The sequence below is a fragment of the Asparagus officinalis genome, chromosome 1, assembly GCF_001876935.1.
Source record: "Asparagus officinalis chromosome 1, Aspof.V1, whole genome shotgun sequence".
Classification (NCBI taxonomy): domain Eukaryota; kingdom Viridiplantae; phylum Streptophyta; class Magnoliopsida; order Asparagales; family Asparagaceae; genus Asparagus; species Asparagus officinalis.
In genome coordinates, this window is record NC_033794.1 from 23355098 (window position 1) to 23363198 (window position 8101).

Consider the following 8101-nt stretch of genomic DNA (forward strand, 5'->3'; position numbering starts at 1 on the left):
CGCCCCCCCCCCCCCCCCCAAAAAAAAAAAAAAAAAAAAATGTAAGAGGCTCCCTTTCCACCCATGTATGCACCTTTATTTGGATTCTAAATATTGGACTTTATCCGAAAAGTCTTTTAAAAAAATCCATATGGCAAAACGTAATTCATCAATTTCAACCCGATGATGCACCTTGCCTTTTTTTCATGTAGCTTCATTACACCTATTAAGCTAGGTGGGACATTAGTAATAGTTGCGACTCTGAGGTTTTGATACTACTTGCTTGAAAATAATCAGGTCTCTCTGGGTCAGGGAGATGAATGTGCCTTAAACAGAGCGTAAGGATCCTATCAATATTCCAAAAAAGATTAAACAACTAGATATTGATCTTTCTATTTAACCCCACCCCTTTTTTTACCCTTAAAAAAAGAAGTGAGTGTAGTAGTCCTAATAAATTACAAAGATATACCTAGCGCACAGTATCAGTAGTATGCATTTGAGCTTGAAGGTTTGACTTGGCAAAGCCTAAACGATAAAACGTCAAAGAGTAGAAAACAAACATTATTCCGAGAATTCTGGCAGACTCGTTGATTCTGAATGTTTTTGTCCCTACACATAAGCCCGTACAACCCTAATTCATCAACAAAATTTTTAGTCTACTACATGCAAACCATATGTGGACTTTGCGTGTAAAACTATCCAAACAATGCACGTGCCCTACATCAATCCTACGCTAGTTCACCTAGTATATCCTCCATATCCGCACCAACTGTTTCCATATGGGAGGAAAATCCTAGAAGAACTTTATTAAAAATCATACATAAATAGAATATGGCAAGTTCATTTATCAGTTCCGTGTGTGTGGATTAGGCTATTCCAATAGACGATCCACTTTATTCATCGTGATCTAAATATTTTTCAAAATTTATAAAACAAAAATCATAATGTTTCAAGATTTCTAACACATATTTTCCATTGTCTCTTGTTTGCGGTGAAAATTGATTGATTAATTGCGGGATTCATTACAAACTTCAGACGTTTACAATGAAAACAAAAATCAGTCTTTTTATAAGACTTTTACACAATGAAAACAAAAAAATTACAATTCTCTTCAAACAAACGCAACGAGTGTTTATCGCCCGCTGCTTGCGTGAGATCTTGGCCTGTTACGGGGACGTGTTAGTCCGTGGACCACCGAACGATCAATATTTGGACAGAGTTTCGTCTATCCACGAAGGGATCGAGAACGAAGTGAGATAATCACTCTTCTTAAGATTACCGCAACGGGATAATCCTAAGGAACGAACCGGGCTGCAGATCTAACTCCTCCTCTCTGAAATCTGTGCACTTTAAGTCTTCAATCCGGCAGGGCTTCGCCGAGGCACGAGAATTCCAGATCCGAAAAAATAAGGGTCTAAGGCTTGTATTTATAGGCTTGAGGGAGATCCGGGCGGTTAAAACCGCGTAACGGACATGTTTGGGGCTGGAGACACCCCAGGGTGTCTCAACCTGGGCCGAGACACCCAAGGGTGTTGAGACGCCGTTTTTTCGTACGTTTGTTCGTTTCCTCCGTAACTTCTTCATCCGAACTCGGATTTGAGTGATTCAAAGTGCGTTGGAAAGCCGACAAGGAGTTCTATAAGCTCCAATGATTAGATCATCTGTGGAATCAACTAGGAAATGAGGGGCGTAGCGACTTTTGTAGGCGACGCGGGGCTCCCGATCAATTCGTATCCTCGTTATTCTGAAACTCCGATGCTTCACGTAGTTCATCGTTTCACTTCAAGCATTTGTCGATGTCAATCAAGCTTCTGTAAACTGGATAGTGACGTTCATCGTCTTTTCTTAACACTGAACCGTTCGTGGAGACCTATAGGCAATTTTCGATGCCCACAGATACCCCCTCCAAAGCATTCCAGACTCGTTTTTTTTGTAGAAGAGGCTGGAATACTTTGTGTTAGCCTTCTTGTTTTGATGATGTTTAACAAACAATTTACCACTAATGTTGTTTGTCTAGTATTTGTGTTTTCTTATTTATTGTAGACAAACAACGTTGTTGGAGGATGGATGGAATAGAGCTTCAACGATCATATCCAAAGGAGGTTGGCGGAATGTCGGTGAAGCCTTGCAATTCAAAGTTAAAGATCAAGTTCAAGCTTCATCCGCGAGATTACCAAGTAGAGCTTATTGAAGACCAATCAAGCTTGGGTAATTTAGTTTAGGATTTATATTATGTGTGTTAGATACTCTAAGCTCAATATCATATACACACACGTATTTGGTTTCTAAGCTCAAATATTGTATTCTCAGTTTATAGACTTAACAATCATCATATACATATTTTATCAAGTCTATATAATCATTGTGCAAAGTTTCAAAACATTATTTATGTCAAAACATCAAACTTCATGTATATTACTTTTTTCATGTTTTGAACACTTTTGCAAAATAATGAGATTTCACAATTGGGAAATGCAAATTGGAAAATTCTTTTTGTAACATGTTCAAAATATCATTTGCAAACATTTCTCAAAGTTTCATCAAGTTTGGAATTGATTTGTTATGTTTAAAGAAATTTACAAATTCACGTTTTCGTTTGTGCACATGTTCGTGCATGTTTTACAAAACAGATGAGTTTTTATAAATGGGAAGTGATATTCAAGAAATTCTTTCTTTGACATGTTTATATACATGTTTAGAAACTTTTCTCAAAATTTTACTATTTTTGGAGTTGATTTACTGTACCCAATTGATTTTAGAAAATCGTGTATGTCTGCAGTTTTTCAGAAACTGTAAATCTGTGTTAAAACATTTATTTCTCTCAACTAGGAAACGATTTTTCAGAAATTCTTTCTCTGACATGTTATTCTACATGTCTAGAACATTCCCACAAAATTTCATAATTTTTGGAGTTCATTTACTATTTTAAATTGATTTTACAAAACAGCTGCGCACTGCTACAGTAACTCCGGTCGACCGTACCGGTCGACCGGAAATGTCTCATGACGTTTCTCAGCTTTGCAGATAGCTCACGGTCGACCGTACCGGTCGACCGAAGTTACTGTAGCAACTGACCGTTGCTACAGTAATGGCTAATTCTGTTTTTTGTTTATTTTAATGTTTTGGGGGTGTTTTTCTTGGTTTTTGGACTTGTTTCATGAGCCTATATATACCCCATGCCCTCATACTTCTAAGAGAACTTAAGAAATATTTTAAACAAGTTTAAAGAGTTTTAAACAAGGGTTTAAGTTTGTTTAATGTTTGTTTAGAAGCTTTTAAGCAATTGGGTGTTTGAGTTTGAGAATTCAATTCCACAAGAGCTTGAGGAGATCATCTATTAGAGTTTGAGCAATCAACTATTCTCCCTCCATCTCTTGTCATCTATTGAGAAGTTTTCTAAACTCAATCTAGCTTTATATTTCATATTGTTTGATTATCATTTTATTAAGCTAGTATTCATATTGAGTTTAGTTAATTTTATTTTCTCTATGTTTATACACACAACCATTTGAGCTTATTGTATTTACATTCATAGTATAATTGGGTTGTGGGATTGTGTAACTTAGAGAGTGAGCTTATAATTCGTTCTCATTCATTGTAGAGAACAAACACTTTGTATTGAGTCTAATTGTGAGGATTCACTTGTAATACACTTGTACACCGAGAGAAGTGTGTGGTGAGAGACGGGGTCGAATCCAAGAGGAGTGGCGTCGGTTGACGTGCCTAGGGAGAGGTTGTAACCGAGCACTTGAGGAGGAGGACACGGGCTAGGACCAACACTTAGTGTGTGAGGTGTGATTGCATAGTGATTGTATTGTGAGGTGTAAACGTTGTTCGGGTGAACGTAGAAAACCCGGTTGTGATAGTGGAGATCTCCTCGAGGTGAGGAGCGGAGACGTAGGTCGTGGGGACCGAACTCCGTAATCATATTGTTTGTTTGTGATTATATCCTTGCATATATCATAGGATATATCTCTTTGTTGTTCATATTGCTTATCCTAGCTTATATATAGTTGTTATATTTCATACTTGCTAGGATAACTTATTAATTAATTTTTAATTGGCATTTAATCGGATTAGATTAGCATAAGACCCTAATCACCCCCCCTCTAGGGTCTAACACTTTGGATGTGATTGGTCCAGCCTTCAGTCAGCGTGAAGGACCAGTAGTTAGCTTCAATTCTTGACTCCTTTGATTTTCAGTCTATTCGATGTTTTGACGAATAGCTGAAGTCCTTCCGGCGCTACGTTTATCGTCTGGCTGTCGTCGAAGTCTCGAATCTAAAATTGATGAGTTGTGTTTGGCTCGTGTCGTTGAGTTGACTTAGAACTGACTATCTCCGTCACATTGTGCTGACTTAGGGTTTCAGATCACCGTATGTTGACTTTTTGTCGCAACGCGTTGATTGGCGTTGACCTAGGGTTGCACGTTGACCGGCGTTGACCTTAGGGTTTTAAACGTCATACGTTGACTTTTTGATCACAACGCGTTGACTGGCGTTGACCTAGGGTTGCGCGTTGACCGGTGTTGACCTAGGGTTTTAGATCGCTTGACGTTAACACAGTTTATACTCGTACGTTTGCTGGAGCATACACAGTTTAAGTTCTTAAGGTATTGGAGCACGGTGATCCCAAATATCGGAGCTGCAGGACCAACTGTTAAAGCTGATTCATCTGCATGTATAGATCTTATCCTGAAGTTATTGGATGCTCAAGTCATGAGACCAACTAATGGAGTTGGTGCGTCAATGACTCGCATTTATAGAATTTTTGGCAAATTCTCAGCCCTTAACGGGTTTGATGAGCCTTTACCGACCACCGTTTGAGTCGGGCTAGCATGCAGATTGTTTAGATCCGTTCTACACATAATGTTGTGCTAAAAGAGTTAACTCTTTTAGTGCTACGATATCGAATACGTAGACTTCGTCTTTCTCACGGGAATAGACTACCCGGCAACATGTGTTAGACGTAGACTTAAGGATTTTTGGCAAATCCTTAGCCATCAACGGATTTGATGTGCCTTTACCGACTACCGTTTGAGTCGGGCTAGTAAGCGGATTGTTTACTTCCGTTCCGAATGTGACGTTGTGCTAAAGGAATGAACTCCCTTAGACTTGATGCTACGACTTCGAATACGTAGACTTCGCCATTGTTACGGGAATAGGCTACCCGGCAACGCGTGTTAGGCGCTGACTTATCCTTACTTAGGATTCAGGATAAAAGTCCCCAGACTCGGATTCTGGTGTCTTCTTCAAACGGTAAAAGACTAAACCGGCAACGCGTATTAGGCGTTGGCTTATCCATGCTTAGGCTTCGGGATAAAATACCCTGTGCGTGTGAAGCACGGATTTTAGCATTATTAATAACAACCTGCCACAATTGAATATGTGGGCTTTTATCCTTTTTACGGTCAAAGTCTAACCGGCAACGCGTGTTAGGCGCTGACTTATCCCTACTTAGGCTTCAGGATAAAATTCCCCATGCGTGTGAGGCACGGATCATAATGTTATTAATAACAACCTACCACAATGTTGAATATGTGGGCTTTTGTCCTTTTTTACGGTTAAGGACTAACCGGCAACGCGTATTAGGCATTGACTTATCCCTTCTTAGGATTTAGAATAAAATGCCCCAGACTGGATTCTGGTGTCTTCTTCAATCGGTGAAAGACTAAACCGGCAATGTGTGTTAGGCGTTGACTTATCCCTACTTAGGATTCAGGATAAAATTCCCCGTGCGTGTGAGGCACGGATTATGGGAGTTTGGAAAAATGATGTCTTCTCCTGGGGCAAAGACGAACCCGATGCGGGAGAGGAAGAATTTTATTTTCTATCTCCTAAAGCTGAAGAGAAAGAATTTTATATTCTATCTCCAGTTGGAAAGGAGACTCGAGGTGGGATCTCCACCCCCAGAATCCGGAAAGGTGAAACTAGGAGTAGGATCTCCACTCCGAGAATCGAAAAATTCGGATAATCCTAACTGTCGGAAGGTTTTATTACCGAACTAAAGATGAATTTCTCGTTTATCGAGAGTGAATTGTGGTTTTGACCCTAATTGTAGGAAGGTTTGGTCAGGTAGACAGTAGGAGTGGGAGTACGAATCATAGTGGGGGTGTTGACTTATACAAATCATTCAAATGAGGTTCCTGGTGTTAAGTGATAGGGACTTAGCGCGAAGGGGTTTGACAATTTGTCAAGGATGGACAGATTAAAATTCCAAGCATTATATCCAGACTCTAACCATGAAAGTGTTGAGTGCACGAACATAATGGAAGTTTGAATAGATTAAACCAGAAAGAATTTTAGTAGACCCACTGTTAATAAATTTGATCAGTGAGGGATTTTATAGTGGAAGACTATGAGTCATCGAACACCAATGGGATTTTTGTGAGGGAAGATTGATCTAATGAAGTGATCGAATCTCGTCTCAGTAAAAGAGTGTTCGGAAATCACAATAAGAGTTTAGTGTTTATCACTTTATTCATAATGATCAGGTTATCCCTAAGAATATTATATTTAACATTCTTCTGGAAACTTCCTGTTACATAAATTATCCACCCCCAGCTTCCTTTGTGAAGCTGGGAAACTTCCTGTTACATAAATTATCCACCCCCAGCTTCCTTTGTGAAGCTGGGTTTACCATTGTATTTAGTTGCATGATTGAGTTATCCTTAAGAATATTACATGTAAAAATTCTCCAGGAACTTCCCGTCAAGAGTGGGAATAGTTTAGACTCATATACCTATTGGAGTATTAAGAAGCAGTTTATACTCGTATACTTGTCGGAGTGTAGGAAGGAGCGGTTTATACTCTTATACTTATCGGAGTGGCGCCGTTCTCATTTGGCTTATCCCAGCGTTATGACGCCGGCTTCAACCAAAGTCTGAATGATATTCTTTAAAGTAAAGCATGCCTTGGTGGGATGAAGGATTCTCCTATGGTACGCGCAGTACCTCGGGTCCGTAGTATTGTTAGCTTCCTCCTGATTCGTGATGGGTGACAGCTTGATCTTGTTGTTTTCGAGAAGGGTCTTGAAGATGGTTGGAACGTCTTCGTCCTTGAATGAGTACTCTTTTTGGAGCCTCGAATCTGAAGTCTTCTGCTGTCTTCGGGGTTGCTGTTGTGACGTCTGATTAACGCCAACAACTGTTATAGGTGCCTTCCCTTCATCATGAGAAATAAGACTCGAATCCAGAGGGTTAGCCATCGGTTGGCTTCTTTCGACTTTCCTCCTTCTGAGGAAGCGTTTGGCATGCTCTCCGCGCACCTTTAACTCTTTCCAGGTATTGAGCGGCTCTACTCCCATAACGTCCAAGATGTTAATGGACAAGTTGTTATGACAAGTCTGCAAGACGAATTCCTCCGTGACGGGATCCTTGCAGTTCATTGCCTGGTTACGGAAGCGTTTGATGAAGGTATCCACCGACTCTCTATTTTTCTGTTTCTCATCGAAGAGTGTCCTGATTGAAACTTCGGCATCATCATCGAAGAAATGAATGAGGAACATGCTCTCCAGGTCCTCCCAGTTGTTGATGCTTCCGGGCTTGAGACGGCGGTACCAATCGAAAGCAAGCCCGCGAATGGTGCCAACGAATGACCGAACCATCAAGGCTTCATTGCCAGAGATCGTGCCCAAGTGGGACTTAAAATAGATCAGATGCTGAGTGGGGGAACCCTTCCCGTCAAACGGCGTGAAGTTGATCAGGTTGAACTTCGTCGGATACGGGATCGATTCCCATTCTCTTGGGTAAGGACACGGAATCCCGGTCTTCTTTACCTCTCGAGCAGACATCAGGGCATCGATTTTGCTCTCGAGATCCTTCATCTTTTCGTCCTCATCTATCTTCTATTTTGGACAATTTCTGAGAGGAATAATGCGGCCACCCCCAGTGTTATTATCTTTGGCGGAACCACCCCAAGCGTTGTTATCTGTAGGGTGTGCATTTGAACCACACCCAGTATTTTTGGGAGGTGCGTCGGCCATGATGATTTCGTCTACTTCTGGATCGCTGTCAATCGCGGCGTTCTGGGTGCGACGGCTGGATTCAACTAGCTGATTCGACAAAGCTCAGATTTGTTGGTCGTGTATTTGTCTCATCTCCTGCATAGCCATTTCCATTTCG